Genomic DNA, 12,214 nt, shown 5'->3' with positions numbered 1-12,214 from the left:
CCAAGCTTAGATGCTTGAGAATTCTTGAAATATTATCTTGGGGTGCCTTGGGCATCCCCAAGCTTGAGATTTTGTGTCTCCTTAATTCCTTTCATGTCACAGTCTCTCTTTTTATCAAAAGCTTCATCCACACCAAACTCAACAAGAACTCGTGAGATAGGTTAGTATAAACCAATGCAAAACCTTATCATTTTCTACTGTAAAAAATCACTAAAATTATTATTCAACATTGAATATTAAATTTCTCTGCATATTTAATACTCCTATCCTCAAATAGAATCATTAAATATGCAAACAATGCAAACATAACAACAATCTGCCAAAACAGTACAGTCTGTAAAGAATGTAAGATTCGTCATACTTACCTAACTCCAAAAATTATGAGAGAAAATTCACACTGTAATAAATTTATCAGAGCCCAATATGCAAAAAGATTCAACATTATACCATTTCTGACTTTTCTAGGGAATTTTTTCAACAGCGGTAAACTTTCTATTTTCAAACAGCAACATGTATACTAGCAAAATAAGCATGGCAAAGGCTATCCTTGACTTTTTATTGAAACTAAAGATGCAAAACATTAATCTAAATAACAGCAAGAAAATACTAACAAAATAAAATGACGCTCCAAGCAAAACACATATCATGTGGCGAATAAAAATATAGCTCCAAGTAAAGTTACCGATGAACGAAGACGAAAGAGGGGATGCCTTCCGGGGCATCCCCAAGCTTAGTTGCTTGGTTGTCCTTGAATATTACCCTGGGGTGCCTTGGGCATCCCCAAGTTTAGGCTCTTTACACTCCTTATTCCATAGTCCATCGAATCTTTTACCCAAAACTTGAAAACTTCAACCACACAAAACTCAAAACAAAACTCGTAAGCTCCGTTAGTGTAAGAAAATAAATCACCAATTTAAGGTACTATAATGAAATCATTCTTTATTTATACTTGTGTTAAACCTACTTTATTCCAACTTCTGTATGGTTCATACCACTTAATACTAGACATAGATGCATCAAAATAAGCAAACAACACAATGAAAACAGAATCTGTCAAAATCAGAACAGTCTGTAGTAATCTGTATCAAACATATACTTATGGAACTCAAAAAATTCTTAAATAAATTTCTGGACCTGAGGAATTTGTCTATTAATCATCTAAAAAAATAATCAACCTAAAATAACTCTCCAGTAAAAAATGGCAGCTATTCTCGTGAGCGCAAAAGTTTCTGTTTTTTACAACCAGATCATAAAGACTTCACCCAAGTCTTCCCAAAGGCTCTACTTGGCACTTTATTGAAACAAAAGCTATAAAACATGATTACTACAGTAGAATAACCATGTGAACACACAAAAACAGTAAGGATACATATTGGGTTGTCTCCCAACAAGCTCTTTTCTTTAATGCCTTTTTAGCTAGGCATGATGATGGCAATGATGCTCACATAAAAGATAAGAATTGAAACATAAAGGGAGCATCATGAAGCATATGACTAGCACATTTAAGTCTAACCCACTTCCTATGCATAGGAATTTTGTGATCAAACAACTTATGGGAACAATAATCAACTAGCATAGGAAGATAAAACAAGCATAGCTTCAAGAATTTCAACACATAGAGAGGAAACTTGATATTATTGCAATTCCTACAAGCATATGTTACTCTCTCATAATAATTTTCAGTAGCATCATGAATGAATTCAACAATATAACCAGCACCTAAAGCATTCTTTTCATGATCTACAAGCATAGAAAATTTATTACTCTCCACAGAAGCAAAATTCTTCTCATTCGGAATGGTGGGAGTATCATAAGAGACTTGAACACTAAAAATTGTTTCCACATTAAAAGAGTAATGTTAAGAAAAAGGGTAATCATGACAAGTTTTATAAATATAATAATCACTACTTTTTATAGCATAAGCTTCATCACAATAGTCATCATAAGTAGCAACTTCGTTCCCATCATAATCGATTGAAACCTCTCCCAAGATAGTGGAATCACTAAATAAAGTTGACACTCTTCCAAATCCACTTTCATATTCATCACAATAAAATTCAACATCCTCCAAAATAGTGGGATCAATACTACCTAAAGTTTACACTCTTACAAACCCACTTTCATCAATATAATCATCATAAGTAGGAGGCATGCTATCATCATAACAACTTTGCATATCAAAACTTGGGATGCTAGAAATATCATCTTCATTAAACATAGCATCCCCAAGCTTGGGACAATCATTAATTTAAGCAAATATATTCTCAAATATTTCATACTCATCAAACATAGCTTCCCCAAGCTTGGGCCTTTTCATATCATAAGCGTAATCATCATCAATAGTATGGATAGCACCAATAGTATAGCAATTATCATCATCACAATGAGTAGTACGAGCAACATCATTTGGGAGGGATACTTTTTTACCTTTGCTGTCCCTTCTCTTCCTTTTCTTCTTCACATTATGTGTGGGTTCAACCTTCTTTATTGATGGGATTGGTTGAATAGAAAGCTCCTCCTCATTACCAGAATCATCATAAGAAATAATAGGAGGAGATTGGGAAGTCTCTTCCCTTTCATTAGTATTCTCTTCATCTTCTATTTGCTTCCTTTTCTTTAGGTAATTGGCAATATAAGGATTTTCAATGCAATTCACCGCAGAAAACATATAAATATCTTCTCGATCAAAATCAAGAAATCTATCAAGATTAAATTTTGGAATACCCTCAGTTATATGTTTCATTTCTTCATACCCCAAAAGAAGAATAAGCTCTTTATGATGCCCAAGGGTAATCAAGTTATCACAATTTTTGGACATGATCCGATCATGAAACAATTTGCATTGGAGATTTAAATGACCACGTTCATTGCAAAGTTCACAAGGAGCGCGAAAAATATTGAATCTTCTAGCACACTCATCAAGACTTTCTTGCAAACCTTTAGTTTTTAAATACTTATGCCTCTTGCAATATCTATTTTCTCTATTTGGTGTGTCCATGCAAGTCCAATCTACTCCACACAAATCAACATGCTTATAGGAGACATTTTCATCATAACTAGTGCAATCATTATTAGTACTATGGATATTCAAGGAGTTTATACTAACAACATTGCAATGATGCTCATCATTCAAAGATATAGTACCAAACATTCTAATGCATTCTTCTTCTAGCACTTGAGCACAATTTTCCTTTCCATCAAACTCACGAAAGATATTAAAGAGACGAAGCGTATGAGACAAAATCAACTCCATTTTTTCTGTAGTTTTCCTTTATAAACTAAACTAGTGATAAAACAAGAAACAAAAAGATTTGATTGCAAGATCTAAAGATATACCTTCAAGCACTCACCTCCCCGGCAACGTCGCCAGAAAAGAGCTTAGTTGACGGGGTGTGGGTACCGTTTACCTAGCCTCCCCGGCAACGGCGCCAGAAAAGAGCTTGATGTCTACTACACAACCTTCTTCTTGTAGACGTTGTTGGGCCTGCAAGTGCACAGGTTTGTAGGACAGTAGCAAATTTCCCTCAAGTGGATGACCTAAGGTTTATCAATCCGTAGGAGGCGTAGGATGAAGATGGTCTCTCTCAAACAACCCTGCAACCAAATAACAAAGAGTCTCTTGTGTCCCCAACACACCCAATACAATGGTAAATTGTATAGGTGCACTAGTTCGGCGAAGAGATGGTGATACAAGTGCAATATGGATGGTAGATAAAGGTATTTGTAATCTGAAATTATAAAAACAGCAAGGTAACTAATGATAAAAATGAGCGTAAACGGTATTGCAATGATAGGAAACAAGGCCTAGGGCTCATACTTTCACTAGTGCAAGTTCTCTCAACAATAATAACATAGATAGATCATATAACAATCCCTCAAAATGCAACAAAGAGTCACTCCAAAGCCACTAATAGCGAAGAACAAACGAAGAGATTATGGTAGGGTATGAAACCACCTCAAAGTTATTCTTTCGGATCAATCTATTCAAGAGTTCGTACGAGAATAACACCTTAAGACACAAATCAACCAAAACCCTAATGTCACATAGATACTCCATTGTCACCTCAAGTATCCGCGGGCATGATTATACGATATGTATCACACAATCTCAGATTCATCTATTCAACCAACACAAAATACTTCAAAGAGTGCCCCAAAGTTTCTACCGGAGAGTCAAGAACGTGTGCCAACTCCTATGCATAGGTTCATGGGCGGAACCCGCAAGTTGGTCACCAAAACATACATCAAGTGGCACATGATATCCCATTGTCACCACAGATAAGCACGACAAGACATACATCAAGTGTTCTCATAAAAGACTCAATCCGATAAGATAACTTCAAAGGGAAAACTCAATTCATCATAAGAGAGTAGAGGGGGAGAAACATCATAAGATCCAACTATAATAGCAAAGCTCGGGATACATCAAGATCGTGCCATAGAGGGAACACGAGAGAGACCACGAGAGAGAGAGAGAGAGATCAAACACATAGCTACTGGTACATACCCTCATCCCCGAGGGTGAACTACTCCCTTCTCATCATGGATAGCGCCGGGATGATGAAGATGGCCACCGGTGAAGGATCCCCCCTCCGGCAGGGTGCCGGGAAGGGCTCCCGAGAGGTTTTTGGTGGCTACAGAGGCTTGCAGCAGCGGAACTCCCGATCTATCTTGATATTCGACGTTTTTAGGGTATGTATGCTTATATAGGCGAAAGAAGTCGGTCGGGAGGTGCTCGAGGGGCCCACGAGACAGGGGGGCGTGCCCAATAGGGGGGGGGGGGCGTGCCCCCTATCTCCTGGGCTCCTCGAGTATCTTCTGACGTGAACTCCAAGTCTCCAAGATGATAATCTTCCAAAAAATCACGTTGTCAAAGGTTTCATTCCGTTTGGACTCCGTTTGATATTCCTTTTCTTCTAAATACTGAAACAGGCAATAAAACAGCACTATGGACTGGGCCTCCGGTTAATAGGTTAGTCCCAAAAGTAATATAAAAGTGTATAATAAGGCCCATAATCATTTAAAACAGATAATAAAATAGCATGAATGCTTCATAAATTATAGATACGTTGGAGACGTATTAGCAACCTCCCGGCTTTATCAATCCTAAGAAACCTAATCATGTTTACAAACTTCGCAAAGCTCTTTATGGTCTTAAACAAGCTCCTAGAGCTTGGTATAAATGCTTAACCAAGTTCCTTATTGAAAAAGGCTTTGAGATTAGAAAGATTGATTCTACTCTTTTTACTAAAAGGGTTAATGGAGAATTATTTGTATGCCAAATTTATGTCGATGATATTATATTTGGATCAACTAACCCTCATTTTAGTGAAAAGTTTGGAAAGCTAATGTCGGAGAAGTTTGAGATGTCTATGATGAGTGAACTCAAATTCTTTCTTGGTTTGCAAATCAAGCAAACTAAGGAAGGTACCTTTGTCTCTCAAACGAAGTACACCAAGGACTTATTCAAGAAGTTCAATATGCAAGAATGCAAAGGTATGTCTACGCCCATGCCTACTAGTGGACATCTTGATTTGACCAAACATGGTGAACCGGTTGATCAAAAGGTTTATCGCTCCATGATTGGTTCATTGTTATACCTATGTGCTTAACGCCCCGATATTATGCTAAGTGTGTGTATGTGTCCACGATATCAAGCTTCTCCTAAGGAATGTCATCTTAAGGCTGTGAAAAGGATAGTGAGATACTTAATTCATACACCAAATTTTGGCATTTGGTATCCAAAGAGGGCCTCTTTCGACCTTGTTGGCTACTCCGACTCGGACTATGCTAGAGACAAGGTTGATAGAAAGTCTACTTCGGGTACGTGTCAATTTCTTGGTAGATCACTTGTGTCTTGGTCTTCCAAGAAACAAAACTCGGTATCCTTATCCACCGTCGAAGCAGAATGCATTGTCGCTGGTTCATGTTGTGCCCAATTACTTTGGATGACCCAAACTCTTAAGGATTATAGGGTTTATGTGAAACATGTTCCATTACTATGTGACAATGAAAGTGCTATCAAGATTGCTCACAATCCTGTGCAACATTCTCGAACTAAGCATATTGAAGTTCGACATCATTTCATTCGAGATCATGTTGCCAAAGGGGACATTAACCTTAAGCATGTTCGCACTGATAAACAATTAGCGGATATATTCACTAAACCACTTGATGAGAAAGTGTTTTGCAGGTTGAGAGGTGAATTGAACATCATTGGTGCTTCAAACTTGGAGTAGGAACTCCATTCGGATACATGCAAGGCTTGAGCCTATAACTAATTTTTGATATTTCTCTTATGATGATAATCATATGTCTTGGATATATTTGCACCTTGCATGTCATCTAATCCTTGTAGGTTCTTGGATGAATAGAAATCTATGAGATTGCAAACCACTCAATTCTTGAGCAATCTCTACATCACCAAGTCTCTACACAACAGTGGTTAAAGACAAGGAAGCACGGAACCCTTCAACATATCCTTCGACAAATTCTATTTTAAACTTTATGACTGTCATTTTGGATACACAAGTGCTCTTCCTTGCAAAACTAACCCATGTAGGTAGATGAACTCAAATTCCAAAGTGGTGCTCCCAACTCTTGATGAGCTACATCAACCTCAAGCAATCCACACAAGTTCAACTACATGATCACGATCAACACCACTCCCCAAGGTATGTTATTCCATCTTAGAGAAGCTTTACTCCAAGTCATGAGTCAAAGAAACTCAACAAGATGTGAATACATCAAAATGCTTAAATGAAAAATGGTAACCCCATTTTGAGCTTAAACAATGAGTATGACCTATGATCAAGTGATCTCACTTGACTCTTAAGTCAATATACTCTAACATAGGTGACTTTATCGCCGACCATTTCTAGATGAAGTTCTCTCGTGTTCTTTTCGGTGCTCTTGTATTTTTCTCATGCATATTTGTTCCCTCTTTCAAAAAAAAACTTCATCTAGCTTTCTTTCTTTATTTCTTTGTTCTGCATTTCCTTGCATCAAATTCCTTGCAAATCTTTGTGAAATCTTACCTGTCTAGTGAGCTGAGGTGACAAGTGTTCTCTCTGTGATGAACTCGGTCACACCGGCATGTTATTTTCGGTCCCACCGAAACCCTTCGGTGCTACCGAAGCATACAACTCGGTGCCACCGATTTCATAACAAGAAAAATAGCTTGCCACTTGTTCCTGTGTTCTTTTGATCCAGCTCCACTCAATTAATCTTGTCCTCTACCAGCATCACATTTTACTTGTTGCTTTGATCTGTGGCTCAAGGATCAAACCCGTTTGTGACAACAAATCCAGAAGATCCTCCTTGGAAATTGATGTCAAAGGGGGGGAGAGAGATCACATCAAAACTTTATCATATCGATAGAGAGAGATCACATCAAAACTTTATCATATCTCTAGGGGGAGAGAATACTCAAGAAGAGAGAGTAATCTTCAAGGATCCCAGATGCTTGGTGTTCAAGAGGAGAGAAGTCACATGTCTTTAAGAGGGGAAAAGACATGTTCATATTTGTTTGATTGCATTAGCTATGCCTTGTGTTCCTTAGCTCTGATTTTCTGTTCCCTATCTTCTCCCAATATCCCATGTTAGATTCAGGGGGAGCAAGACATCTAAGGGAAGGAAATCCTTGAATTCATTGCACATCTTTACCTTTGGGGACATGTCTATATCAATGGAGTACTCAGTACCTACTTTCTACATGTCATCCCAATCTTGGTACTCTTGTGGGTTCTTTTCTTTGCTCTGGGTAGTAGGTGTATCTATGTTATCTAACCTTGTTTACGCAGGTACATTCCATCCTAAGCCAACTTAAGACCACAAGGTAAGTATATGCATCACAATCATGAGTATGAGGATCTCTTGCTGATGTACATGCTGTTTGCAAGAGGACCTCATGAGCATGAAGGTACTTTTCCCATATTTACATCTCTTGCTCTGATGCATATAGCCAAGATACCTGTAACACATTGCCTTATCTGTCATGCTTATGCATTCACATGCTCCTATATTCCATATTTACATGATTGCATACATGTAGGGGAGCCTATGCTTGTTGCATGTCTTTCCAAAGCTTTACTTGTTATTCTCTATATCTTTATCTAAAGCTTTGATGTATGTTATCATCAATTACCAAAAAGGGGGAGATTGAAAGCACAAGTGCTCCCTGGGTGATTTTGGTAATTTATGTCAACATATCTCTTGTTGGACTAATACCTCTACCTAGTATATTTCAGATAAGTTCAACAATGGAGTGGCGTGGACTAGAGGAAGTGGATCCCTCAAAGAACTAAGGACAAAAGGATTGGATCAAGCTCAAAGCTCAAGACTCTACATTTTCTATTTTAGTGATCCAAGATCACATTAAGTCTATAGGAAAAGCCAATACTATCAAGGAGGGATGAGGTGTTGCTTAATGAGGTTCTTGCTCTAAATGCTTAGTGATATGCTCCAAAGCCCTCAACTACTTTCTCACATCCACCTATGACCTAAACCAAAAGTCAAACTCGGCCCCATCGATTCTTTCTATCCGGCGCCACTGAGTTCAGATGTCATAGCCACTGCCACAAACCCTAGGCAAATAGGTCTCACTGATAGGGATCTCGGTCTCACCGAGATGGGATTGTAATCTCTCTGGTTAGCTTATTACCAAAATCGGTCCCACCGAGTTTGAGTAATCGGTCCCACCGAGATTGCAATGTAAACTCTTTGTTTCCCTTTCGTAACGTTTCGGTCCAACCGAGATGAGCGAATCGGTCCCACCGAGTTTACCTGACCAACTCTCTGGTTAGCTTATTACCAAATCGGTCTCACCGAGTTTGTGTAGTCGGTCTCACCGAGATTATGTTATGCCCTAACCCTAACCATATCGGTCCTACCGAGTTGCATGTCGGTCCCATCGAAAATCCTAACGGTCACTAGATTTACTAAATCGGTCTGACCGAATTTCTCAATTTTGTCCCACCGAGATTGGTAAGTTGTGTGTAATGGTTAGATTTTGTGTGGAGGCTATATATACGCCTCCACCCCCTCTTCATTCGTAGATAGAGCCATCAGAACATGCCTACACTTCCAACTTACATTTTCTGAGAGAGAACCACCTACACTTGTGTTGAGGTCAAGATATTCCAATCCTACCATATGAATCTTGATCTCTAGCCTTCCCCAAGTTGCTTTCCACTCAAATCTTCTTTCCACCAAATCCATATCCTGTGTGAGAGAGTTGAGTGTTGGGGAGACTATCATTTGAAGCACAAGAGCAAGTAGTTCATCATCAACACACCATTTGTTACTTCTTGGAGAGTGGTGTCTCCTAGATTGGCTAGGTGTCACTTGGGAGCCTCCGACAAGATTGTGGAGTTAAACCAAGGAGTTTGTACGGGCAAGGAGATCGCCTACTTCGTGAAGATATACCCCTAGTGAGGCAAGTCCTTCGTGGGCGACGACCATGGTGGGATAGACAAGGTTGCTTATTCGTGGACCCTTCGTGGGTGGAGCCCTCCATGGACTCGCGCAACCGTTACCCTTCGTGGGTTGAAGTCTCCATCAACGTGGATGTACGATAGCACCACCTATCGGAACCACGGCTCAAAAATCTCCGTGTCTCCAAATTGCATTTGCACACTCCAATCCCTTCCCTTTACATTCTTTCAAGTTGCATGCTTTACATTCCGCTGCTCATATACTCTTTGCATGCTTGCTTGAAATGTATTGTGATTGTTAAACTTGTGCCTAAACTCTACTCAAACTTAAAGAAATTAAAAACTGCAACTTTTGGTACATAGTGTATAATCACCCCCTCTAGACACCTCTTATCGACCCCTTTCATCGCCTTAGCAACCTCTGCACCACCAGGAACTGGAGCTGTTGTGCCAAGACTCTCACCTGTGGATGGCATATCATTGTGAACTGTTGCCTCAGCAACTTCTGCCGTGGACACAGGAGTGCCACCGCCCATGCGCTTGGAATCCGTGTCAGATGAGCGAGAGCCTTCCTTGCTTAGGTTGGTCTCGGGGGCGTCCACTTCAACACTTGCTGATCGGGTGGCATGGCTCACAGCAGCATCTTTCATTGCCAACAGGGTGGGCAATATTTCAATAGTCCTCGCTGATACCGACTCGTCACTCCCAGATGTACGGATGCCTGTTGTTGTAGCCTGCACATCTGCAACCGGCGGAGATGGTCGTCCGCTTGCGTCAGAGCTAGTGGGAATAGTTGACGGTGCAACAGCAATTTTGTCGACTGGCGTGTCATGAACATCTGAGTTGCCACTTGTTGACGGCTTTGAATGAAGGTGTTCGAGTGGGTCCCTGATGATATGAGTGGTCACGCATGTAGTAGTCTACTTCACCCTGCGAAGAAAAAGCACATGGAAAGTATTAATAAAATGAACAAAAAAATTTGTAATTGTAACCATCTTTAAAAAAATGAATGAAATGTGTGAAGTGCCAGGGTTGTCATTTAAAAGCTAGTTATGGGTGAGCACACAAGCCAATGAAAAGCTGGGTAGTTGCTATGTAGGTGGAATAAGAGTTGCCATACGGCATAGGTAGCAGTTGCCATGCAGAACAAGTAGGGGTTGCCATGGCAGCCATCTCGAAAAAAAGAAAAAAATGTTTGATGTGCCAGGGCTGTAGTTTCAAAACTAGATATTGATGATCACACAAGCCAATGGAAACATGGTAGTTGCCATGTAGGTGCATTAAGAGTTGCCATTTGGCCTAGATAGCAGTTGCCATGCAAAAACAAGCAGGAGTTGCCATGCAGTTGAAAAGAGAGAGATGATTGGAAAAAACAGCAGTTGCCATGTGGGACTGATGGCATTAACCCATGTGGCAAGCTGAACAGCTACATTGAAAAGCAAAAACATAGAACTGTGGCAATGAAAAAGAACATGGATAACCTACTTCTTGACTGGCTTCCTCAAGTCTGGCAACACGATAGGATCCCCGGTGTTGGACGTCATCGTACGAGGAGATGACCTGGTGGAATGGGTGTCACCAGCAATGGGGGCACCCTTTTTCAATCGAGCAGAAGCACGGGTTGGCGTTGGTGCTTGTTTCTTCATAACTGCTCGTCCACCAACTGACGCCTCACTGCACATATAAGAAAAGTGGCAAAAAAAGATGCCAAGTGTCAGACACAAAAATCATTTCCATGCTTACCAAAGCAAATTCAAAAAAGGGTCAGTTTGTTCAACAAGACAGGCAAAACAAAATACTGAAAAATATAAGTCGAACCTCCTCCTAGCAGCTACAGGATCGGTCCTAGACCTCTTGCCAGGAGAGCCCTGCCCAACATCCTCTGGATCCCTCCTCCTCTTTGATGGCGACACCCCCTTTCCTCTCGCAGCTGTATGTTCTTTGACTTTCTCCGGTGAGGGGACATCTGTTGCAGCCTTGCCCTTCTTACCGCCTTCACGAATTTCAACATGTTCATCATCGTCGGTGTCGCACTGCACGTTCTCCATGTCATCATCATCATCCTTGTTGAGAGCAGCATCTCCATCTAGTTCATCTTGTGTGTCAGGAAGCTCCTGGAAACTGTTGTAGTCATACCGACCACGACAACCAGTTGGCCGATGTGTCCGTTCTGCAACAAATGTTGTGAACTGCCTCGCGACCGCGTCTTTGTTAGAGCCATTGAGGGACGTCCAACCTTCAACCAACTTCCCGAGCAGGTCGGTTATTCCGGATGCAAACTGCCCAATTAGATGCTCGACAGGTGCCCTCGCCTGTGCACAAAACAAGAAGCAGCAGTAAGCAACCATATTAGAGTCGCGCGCACAAGATCAAAATAAACCCAAAGTAAACCATAGATATATATCATTGATTACCTCAGTAGGACAAGACGGAGCTGAGTGCACGTCCATCCACTTTCCAAAGTTTTGAGGCCCACCAAACATGTTGTAGTCTATAGCATGCTTGGCCATTAGCTGGAAATAACCAAAAAAACAGCTAGGATGTGAGGGAGAGAATAATGAACACAAACTAACAGTTCATGCTTGGCCATGGCTGCGCAGATAGCCATGGCTAATAGGGTAGTCATCTCTTGTTAGCCACAGACACTTGCCATATGAGCATTTTTTTCATATGTTGTGCAGCAATAAAATTGAAAGAATGTCGTGAAAAGAAAGAAACTAGAACTAACCTGCAGTTTCCCATATTTCGTATCAGTTACCCTGTCTGCAGCAAGCACTGCC

Source organism: Triticum dicoccoides, chromosome 5B, assembly GCF_002162155.2.
Source record: "Triticum dicoccoides isolate Atlit2015 ecotype Zavitan chromosome 5B, WEW_v2.0, whole genome shotgun sequence".
Lineage (NCBI taxonomy): Eukaryota > Viridiplantae > Streptophyta > Magnoliopsida > Poales > Poaceae > Triticum > Triticum dicoccoides.
The sequence above is the reverse complement of the archived record's forward strand: the minus strand, read 5'-3'. Positions refer to the sequence as shown.